General features: G+C 47.8%; 1 non-coding gene across 1 annotated transcript; it reads right to left on the reverse strand.

The window, feature by feature from the left end:
* Window positions 1-9,326: 9,326 nt before the first annotated feature.
* Window positions 9,327-9,400, reverse strand: trnai-aau (transfer RNA isoleucine (anticodon AAU)). The gene has a single exon. It is a non-coding gene; the product is annotated as a tRNA-Ile (tRNA).
* Window positions 9,401-10,511: the final 1,111 nt, after the last annotated feature.

The following is a 10,511-nucleotide window of genomic DNA, read 5'->3' on the forward strand; positions in this document are numbered from 1 at the left end:
AGTGCAGAGGGATCTAGTTGCTCTAGTGCATGAGTCACAAAAAGTTAGTATTCAGGTACAGCAAGTAATGAAGAAAGTGAAGGAATGCTATCCTTTATTATGAGAAGAATTGAACATAAAAATAAGGATGTTTTGTTTCTGTTATACAGGGCATTGGTGAGACCACATCTTGAATACTGTGTGCAGGCTTATCTCCTCATTTAAGGATGGATGTAAATGCATTGGAAACGGTTCAGAGGAGGTTTACTTGATTGATACCTGGAATGAACGGGTTGTGTTATGAGGAAAGATTGGACAGACTGGGATTGTTTTCAATGGAGTTCAGAAGAGGAGGGACGGCTTGTTTGAAGCATATAAGATTCTGAACAGTCTCAACAAGATGGACATGAAAACTGATGCTTCCTCTTGTGGGAGAGGATAGAACTAGGGGGGATTGCTTTCAAACTAAGTGTCACCATTTTAAGATCAAGATGAGAATTATTTTCACTCAGAGGGTTGTGAGACTTTGAAACTCTGTCTCAGAAGGCAGTGGGGGAGGGGGGGGTCATTGAATATTTTTAAGACCGAGGTAGGTAGATTCTTGTTAGGCAAGGGAATCAAAGGTTATCGGGATCTACAAGAATGTAGAATTTGAAATTCAAACAGATCAGCCATGATCTCATTGAATGGAGGATCTGGCCCAAGAGGCTGGATGGCCTACTTCTGCTCCACTTTTGTACGTTTGTGATGGTACACTGCTGCATTTCGAGACCAAATGTTCCACAAATTCACTTCCAAGCATTCTGAAGTAAATTTAAATAACCAATATCAATGTAATTTTCTTACCAGTGTTGAAGGCCATCCATGAAATGCCATGGCACCTAGTAATTGGAAGCAATTGGAATTTGAATAAATGTTGAGCTGTTCACTCCATGTGAGCTGCTTGAAATGGTTTGAAAAGACTTTCTGTCCCTTGTCTTCGGAACTTGTATTCCAAAAATGTCATTTCACTGCAGCATTACCTCCTCAGAGACCAGTGTCCCTTCACCAGATTCCCTTTCTTTACAAACTCGATTCCACTCCTATGAGTGCCTCAGATACAAAGTTAAAATCCAGACTGCCGGTAGACCTGACACTCCCATATTTATATACAGGGTGAGGCTCCCTGATTGGGCAGGCAATTGTGGCCTCAATCAGGGACATCTTTTTGTGGTCGGCTTACATTAACACTGCAATGAAGTTACTGTGAAAATCCCTTAGTCGCCACACTCCGGTGCCTGTTCGTTAACACTGAGGGAGAATTTAGCACGGCCAATGCATCTAACCAGCTTTTTGGACTGTGGAAGGAAACCGGAGCACCTGGAGGAAACCCACGCAGAAACCCACAGGGGGAGAACGTGCAGACTCCACCCAGACAGTGACCCAAGCCGGGAATCGAACCCGGGTCCCTGGCACTGTGAGGCAGCAGTGCTAACCACTGTGCCACCGTGCCAGTATGGCCTCAGTCAGGGAGCTCATACTCCAAGAGGCCAACCTCATGGGCCTCGTTGAATTCAGTACAATTGTAAGGCCTTAATTTCAGGAAATTGGATCTCTCCATTTTTGCATTGCAAGACTCCCTGAGCAGATATATTTTCCACAACATTGTGGCCAACAACAGATGTTTCATTAGCATTAACCACAATACTCAGCATGGGAATTCTACCCAACCTTCCAAGAACAGTTGAAAAGGAACAACGTTATGCCTATTTGCATTTCAGGCATCTATCTGACTCTTAATTGGTCCCATCTCAGGACCCAAGTCTTCAGATCTAGGCGCACTTACTTGGAAACATTGGAAGCAATTTGCTTTCCTTGTCTATGCAGCTTCACAAAAGAAGCTGTTTCAGAGTTCTGTTTTCTGCTTGAGTCAGCTCTCCAGACAGGACCTACGGCAGCAACAGCCCCGTCCGGCTGGAATTTTACCGTCTCGCCTGCCACGGGAATCGGAGCGGGCGAGGGGCGGACAATGGAAAGGTCCTTTGTCCTCGGGCAAGATTTTACGGTTTCAGGATGAGCAAGGCTATAAAATCCTGCCCATTGAGTTTTAATGCAAGCTGATCTTCCCCAGCCAGTACTGCTTACACCTACCACTGAGTCCACGCCAATGCAGAAAGCAAAATGCTACATATGAAAGGAACAGCTCTTGTTATTTTCCACATGGAAAGATGAAATCAACACAAGAGACTACAAAACTTTTACAGGGTGGCAGGCTTAGCCGAAAGAACAGAGACAAGTTGTGAGTGTGCAGGTTAACATCAAGACCACGACTAACAAACCCGTGGGATTTATAAATAGAAAAAGATATTTATTTGATCAATTTACAGGGAGTAGCAGACTACTGGAACAGGATACGGGAAGTCAATGTGCAACACAGTGGCAGCTATAACAATGCTTTCTGTTTTTGGCAGCCCATAATCATTGAAACCCTACAGTGCAGAAGGAGGCCATTCGGCCCATCGAGTCTGCACCGACCACAATCCCACCCAGGCCCTACCCCCACATATTTACCCGCTAATCCCACTAACCTATGCATCACAGGACTCTAAGGGGCAATTTTTAACCTGGCCAATCAACCTAACCCGCACATCTTTGGACTGTGGGAGGAAACCGGAGCACCCGGAGGAAACCCACGCAGACACGAGGAGAATGTGCAAACTCCACACAGACAGTGACCCGAGCCGGGAATCGAACCCAGGACCCTGGAGCTGTGAAGCAGCAGTGCTAACCACTGTGCTACCGTGCCGCCCCAGCACTATTTGAGTGAGGATGCAGACTGGCCAGCTGGTTGCTTGGGAACCAAGGCTACCCAGTGGAATCCTGGGTATTGATGTTAAGGGCCTCCTGAACAGAGGTCAACCAGAACTGTGACAAAACACATGCCTGCACCGGAAGCACAATGAGCATGAAACAACAATTCTGATCAAGACTCCCGTTGATCAGGGCGATTCTGAACCCACACTCTCCACCTGCGGGAATGGCGGCGCGCCTTCAGAATCCGGGAAGTGTGATTCACGCTGGCGAGTCTCTGAGTGCCGATCTTCTCAGACCCTCACCGGTGGAGTGGAGTGAAACACTGCGGGGGCGCAGGAATTTCATTTTAGTACATGTCATTAGCGAGCACTCTCACTGGGAAAGCCCCCCTCACCATTCAGCTCCACTTCAGCGTGAACCTCCGAGGGGGATTCGGGGGTGAGCGCTCAGGCAGCCAGCACCCTCTGCAATGTTCACTGTACAGGGGACACCGGGGAGGACACGGGGGACACAGATAAGTGCAACCTAAAGCGGGGGGAGGTCCCACAATTGTCATATTGGGGGGAGGGGTCCACAGGGGCCACTTGCAGCCCTTACCTTCCTTCCAAGTCAGAACACCCCTTGCTTTGAAGGCAGCGCTTCCCGTGTCCGCCTTCCTGGGCTCCCATATCACAGCTCAGGGAATGCCCTTCCTTAGTAGGTACTGGTAAGTCGGAAGGCTTGAAAGCAAGAGGCTCTGCAGTGGGGGTGACTGTGAGTTACCCGGGTGGGGTTCTGTGACTGCACTGTCAGGGGCACAGAGGTTGAGGCAGCCTGCTGACCCCCACGCCCTTTTGCCTGAGATGACCTTGGCAGGTGTTCTGGGGGTGGGGGGTTGGTGGGGGGGGGGGGGGGTTACTTTGAGGATCCAAGCCTGCTCTCGGGCAGCATGGATGTTTGACTGCTTCACAGGGAGGGAGTGTCAGATGGGCTGGAGATGCCAAGGGTTCCCGGTTGGAGGGCCCCGGCTGGAGGGCCCCGGCTGGAGGGCCCCGGGCTGGAGGGCCCCACCTGGAGGGCCCCGGGCTGGAGGGCCCCGGCTGGAGGGCCCCACCTGGAGGGCCCCGGGCTGGAGGGCCCCACCTGGAGGGCCCCACCTGGAGGGCCCCGGGCAGTACTCCTGCCGATCCTCTTCTCTTTGGGTTCCTGGGAACACCTGTGCTCCTCCATTGTTTTCAGGATAGAGGGGCAAGTGGAATTAAGATCCCACCATCCTCTGGCGTTGACACCCATGGATTCCCACCAGTGCCTGGTCTCCGGCATCCCTCCGAGTGTCGGTTCTCTGGGAAGTCCCTGTCTCCATCTGCTGTGGATCCTCAGCTGTGAGGTGTTCACCAGTGAGTGACCCAGAAGCCTGTCTACTTAGTGAACCCACCGAGGTGTGAGTATCTGCGCTGGTGCCGGGTGTGGGTGACAGCTGTGACACCTCCTCAGTGGTGGGATTGGTGAAGTCCCACTCTGCTGGAATCCGGTGGGTCAAGGGGCATGAGGAGGGTCCGGCCCGTTCCGCTGGCCGGCCTGTAAGAGAAGGGAGATGGCATCAGTGCATTACAGGGGACACGGAGGGAACATTGATTACTCACTGAGACTTGAGCAATGACAGCATTTGTGTTGAAGATTCTCACGTTTCTCTGCTGCCCCCACTTCACCAGCAGCGCAGGCACAATCTTCCTCCTCCCCGGCCAGTTCGAGGGCTCACTCCTCAAAACACCCGAGGACTCAGAGCTTGGACATGACCCCAGCTGGCTGAGCCCACTGACTCCTGTTGTGGCTGAGTTTGTCCTGCACTGACACAGAGAGGGAGAGTGTAGGTGGGCGTGTTGACATTTAAGATGGTGATGAAGTGTGGCAGGCGTGGGGCTTGGGTGGGAGCTGGAGTGTGAGGGGCAGAGCGGCTACTGGGGGGAACATAGTGATTGTGGGAGGGGGGGGAGGGGGAACCTGGTGCCTGGTGTTGGCAAAGGCCAAGGGGCTGAGTGAGAGAAAGGGTTGGGGGTGTGAGGGGAGTGTGAGGGGGTGCAGTGGGAGACTGGGGGTGGCTCACTTACCCTGACTGAGTGAAAAAGGTCATTCATCTTCTTCCAACACTGCTGCCCCGTCCTCTTCTGGAGTGCGCTTGCACTGACCAGGGCTGTCACTGCATCCGAGGCAGGGGGTGGTGACTCTACAGGAAAGCCGTCTCCTGGAGTGGGGGTAGAGTGTGTCCCGCCTCTGCTCCACTCCATCCAGCACCCTGGTGAGGGCCCCTACCCTCTAGGGATTCTATGAAGAATAAATCACAATACCATGGCAAATACTCGTGAAAGGGAACAGCTTCTTGTTCACTTCTGATGGGCAGCCCGGACACAAAGAGAGAGAGAGTAAAAAGTCTTATCAAGATGCATGCTTGAAATGGTTCGGCACACAGTGCCATTGTCAGTACATTAAGTGCCACGCTGCTCCTGAGCAGATAAGTCTTGCTAAGTGAGTGAGTGTGAAGGGGGAGCGAGACAAATATATTTAAGAGAGCACTTCCCTTGCTAAATTGATACCAAGTCACCCAATCTCTCTTTGGCCCATACTGTCAAAGGATCCACATGAACAATAACACAATTTCAAGAGCTGGTTCCTACAGCATACAGACTGGCTCCTACTTCAACGATCTTGGGGTGGCACAGTGGTTAGCACTGCTGCCTCACAGCGCCAGAGACCCAGATTCAATTCCGGCCTCGGGTCACTGTCTGCATTGCACATTCTCCCCATGTCTGCGTGGGTTTCCTCCGGGTGCTCCGGTTTCCTCCCAAAGTCCAAAGATGTACGGGTTAGGTGGATTGGCCATGCTAAATTGTCCCTTAGTGTCAGGGGATTAGCAGGGTAAATATGTGGGGTTGCGGTAATAGGGCCTGGGTGGGCTGTCAATGAAGTGGATTTTCTCACATACAGGTCGAACCGTTTTATTCCAAAAATAATTCCTCGGGCTTCTCAAATAAAAGCAAATACCACAGATGCTGGAATCAGAAACAAAAACAGAAAGTGTTGGAAAATCCCAGCAGGTCTGACAGCACCTGTGGAGAGAGAATGGAGCCAAAGTTTCGAGTCTGGATGACCTTTCGTCAGAGCTAGGGCTTCTTTCTGCACATAATTGCTTATGGCTTTTTCAAGGTCCTCGCTGGGGATTATGTGGGAAACCACCTCCCCCACCTCGTGAGATGATGCATCACATGCCAATTGCAGGGGTAAGTTTGGATCAAAATGTGTCAGGATATTTGACTTGAGTACTGTCTCCTTGGGGCTTGCAATAACGCTTCCTCACACTGATCCCTCTATTTCCACTTGTCATTTTGACACAGTAGATTGTGCATAATTGCTAGATTAGTGATAAAACCTTTTGTAATAATTGAATAAGTTTAAGAAAGATCGAAGTTGGTTCACATTATGAGGTGTGAGTGCCTCGGTAATAGTTTTGAATTTTGAAAGCAACTTATGCAGTTCCTTGGCGTTGGTGGTGTGACCCAGATATTTGATCAAAGATTGGGAAAATGCACATTTACCTTTTCAGACATTTTGGGGGGTAGTTTTCCTGTCCCCGTCTGCCACAGGAATCGTAGCGGACTGTGGGACGGGCGGACCATGCAAAGGTCCATTGACCTTGGGTGGGATTTTCCGGTTTTGGGGCGAGCGTAACTGGAAAACCCCGCCGTATGTCCATGACCTTCTAATCTCTGGAGTGTGGCATCCAGGTTGCAGAGATGTTCTTTCTCATTATTTCCAGTAACCAAGATGTCATCTAAGTAACGCTGGACTCCGTCTAATCTGCTTAAAGTTTGGTCCACAGTTCGTTTGAACATGAAATGGTAGTCTTTTATATCAAATTAACCCTTGTATGTCACAATCATCAAGAACTGTTGTGAATCTGGGTCCAAGTTCATTTGAGGATATGCTTGACTGAGCTCAATTGTACTGAGCCTCCAGCCAACCCAGTGAATAAGTCATCAATCAGGGGAAGAGGATACTGCTCTTCAAACAGTGCATGATTAATAGTAACTTTAAAATTGCCACAAATGCGTACAGATCCATAATTTATCATTACTGGTACGATCGTTGTGACCCAATCACTCACTTTAACGGGCTCAAGGAATTCCCATTCAGACCAGCCATTCTAATTTTCCCTCTTTCTTGGGTCTGATTGCAGATTGCACTGACCTAGCATCTCTCCTGACTTTCTTCCTTGGTATTTGGCTTTACTGAGATATCCTTCATGCTCCCCAGCTCACCGCTGAAGACAATGGCATATTTTCTCAAGATTTTGGGTTAGCCTGATTCGGAATCTGTCATGAAACTTGCTTTGGTCCAATTTAATCTGATCTTTTCCAGCCAAATTCTTCCCATTGGTGCCGGATAATTTCCTTTGACTATGTGGACCAGAAATCTGTGGTCTGTCCATTCAATTGCACTGTTACATCAATGTGACCCCTCAATGAAACCACTTCCCCAGTGTGGGTTTTTAAGGCTATCTTTGGAGCAGTATGTCAAAACGTTTCTTAATAAGCAGTTTCTGGTACCAGTGAGATGGCTGCCCCCGTGTCTACCTCCATCTTCACCAGCTGTCCATCCAGTAATGGAGTGACCCAATATTGGTTTGTTTCACCAGCAATAGCGAATACATTTAATGACAGCGCATCGAGTTTCTTCTCGCATCCTTTTTGTACCATGTGGAAGCCTTTTGTTTTATTCAGCTTCCCATTTGATTTATTCGACTCATGATTTTTGCAACTTTTGCCTGAAACTTGTTTCTTTTTCCCAACAAGCATATTCATTGTGGTCCTTCCTGTCACAATTCCTGCACACGATGCCTTCGCATCAACAATCTGCTGCTGAGTGCCCGGTTTTTGCACATCTATGGCAAGTGCAAGTTTACGGCTGTGTTTGAATTTTGGCCGACACCTTACAAATGCTCGTGTTCAATCTCAAATGTTGAACTTCTTTAGCTGCTAATTCCATGGATACAGCACATTCCGAAGTTTACTTTAAGGTTAGGTTGCTTTCGGGTAACAACCACTTTTGGATAGCCTTGCTTCTTAAATTACAGACTAATCGATCTCTGATGGTATCGTTTAACACATCCCCAAATTCGCAGTGTTCAGCCAATCTTTTCAAGGTAGCTACAAACTGTGTAATTGATTCATTTTCTCCTTGGTTATGAAACTTAAATCTTTTTGCGATGACTAAATGTTTCAGTGAAAAGTGGCCCTGCAATATTTCCACTATTTCATCGTCGGTTTTTGTGCCTGGCATTTCCAGCTGTACCAGACTCCTCAGGTTAAATGTCTCCCACCCCACCCCTCATTATGCTCAGGAAAGTTGGGACTGCTATATCTGCAGCTATATAAAAGCAAATTACTGCGGATGCTGGAATCTGAAACCAAAAGAGAAAATGCTGGAAAATCTCAGCAGATCTGGCGGCATCTGTAAGGAGAGAAAAGAGTTGACGTTTCGAGTCCAGATGACCCTTTGTTAAAGCTCTGACAAAGGGTCGTCTGAACTCGAAATGTCAGCTCTTTTCTCTCCTTACAGATGCTGCCAGAGCTGCTGAGATTTTCCAGCATTTTCTCTTTTGGTTATATCTGCAGCTATCTTGTTTGCTTGGACAAAATAGTCAAATCTCTCTGTGTATGAGCTCCATCATTCTGTATTCTCATCAAACAATCCCACAGCACCAAAACTTCCTGTCATTTATCACTACGGAAGGACCTGCGTGTGTGCGTGATGTGCCACAGATTTTTAGCACCATCTGGCTTCCTTTCTCCCCAAAACAAGGCACAACCTGAGCGCAGTATGTTTACCTTTGTGTTTTACAGCAGCTCCAGCTCGACGTGTGCTGTAGCAGGGTACCTGCTACTCACGGCGCTCCCAGTACCGTTACAGATCATTTCGGGCGGAGCATGTGGTGGGTTTCTTTCCTAAGTTGTTTTCTTCGGATTCTTCGATGATTTTTCTGTTCCTCTGGTGGCTGCAAATGGTGTTTGGCTCCCCCGTTGCTGGCTTTCATGTAGCGGTGATTTTAATTATTTAGTTTTCTTTTCTGGTGCCTTCAAATGTTGCTCGCCCACCTCGTCGCCAGTTTTTACCTGGAGGTTTTAAAATTAAGTCTGCGGGCCTGGGAAGTTCAAACAAATTACGAGCTTTATTTAGAAGATTTAAGTTTAAAGTTTATTTATTACTGTAACAATTGGGCTTACATTATCACTGTAATGAAGTTACTGTGAAAATCCCCTAGTCGCCACACTTCGGCACCTGTTTGGGTACACTGAGGCAGAATTTAGCATGGCCAATGCAACTAACCAGCACATCTTTCGGATTGTGGGAGGAAACCAGAGCACCTAGAGGAAACCCATGCAAACACGGGAAGAATGTGCACACAGACAGTGATCCAAGGCGGAATCAAACCCAGGCGCTGTGAGGCAGCAGTGCTAACCCAAGGGATCTTCATTGAACAATGTATCAGCCAGGATGGCGCAGGGATAGGCAATTCCATTTGGCCGGTATGGGGATCGAACCCACAACCTTGGCATTATTAGCACCACACACCAACCATCTGAGCTAACCGGCCATCTGTTAACACTACAGGCTGTATGTTACACTGCCCGTTCACCCGCGCAAACAGCTGATGACATCACGTGATCAGTCTCTTAAAGTGCCCCTGTGCCACTGCAAAGCTGCTACTGAGGATACACTAGAAACACTATGAATATGCAACACCTATCAATAATAAAACCAGAATACAGTATACTTTATTAACTGCTCTTTCCACCTTCAATCACCAGTACACATATATGTATATATATTATATTTATTATATATTATATTATATTACATTATATTAGTTGGCACCTGGGCAGCAAAAGAATTGAAAAAATATTTAGAAAGCAGCCATTCTTTTTGAATATATAAACAGAGAAAGTTCTGAGGGCCTCTGCTGCAGCCACAGAACAACAATGAGAAACTCCAAAGAGAACTGTAAATAGAATAGATGGTGGTTACTGGAAACATAGCAAGGTTTTGAGAAGATGTAGTCATCCTTCCTACATGCACATAAAAACCCGTCTGGAATGGTCTTGAAAGACGAGAGAGAAATATAGAGAAAGGTTGAGAGGGGAGGTTTAGGGCCTAGGCAGCTGAAGGCACGACCCTCAAAGGTGCAGCAAAGAACATTAGGAATGTCTGAAAGGCCTGGAATGTCGAGAATTTGGAGGATTACAGAAATAGAGTGGAGTGAGCCACAGAGAAATTTGATAATAAGAACGAATCTTTGCATCTTTGTCCTGGTGAAACCTTAAGTAGAGCGCCAGTCATTATGCACCAACTGTCATCACTTACACTCACATAAATTCGCAGACCATTGGAGAAGATTATGCTGAACCTAAGAGGAAACACAGAGTAAAGCATTAAGAACTGTAAATATAGGGGCACCAACTGGAGGTGGGGGGAGGGGGTGGGGGGGGGGGGGGGGGAGGGGGTGTTAATGAGGAGTCAGTTGGTACAGGAGAAAGAATAATCACACAGATTGCTCCTTCCTGAGTTGTCAGCGGATCTTACAGGGTATACTTTTCAGCAGAGGTTGATCTTGCAGGAGGCCTGACTTGAGAAAAAGCTTGCCTTCATATGTACAACATTGGAAAGTTGGATGGTCAGAACAACCCCTATACCTCCTGTACAAACAT

Source organism: Mustelus asterias, chromosome 18, assembly GCF_964213995.1.
Source record: "Mustelus asterias chromosome 18, sMusAst1.hap1.1, whole genome shotgun sequence".
Taxonomy (NCBI): Eukaryota; Metazoa; Chordata; class Chondrichthyes; order Carcharhiniformes; family Triakidae; genus Mustelus; species Mustelus asterias.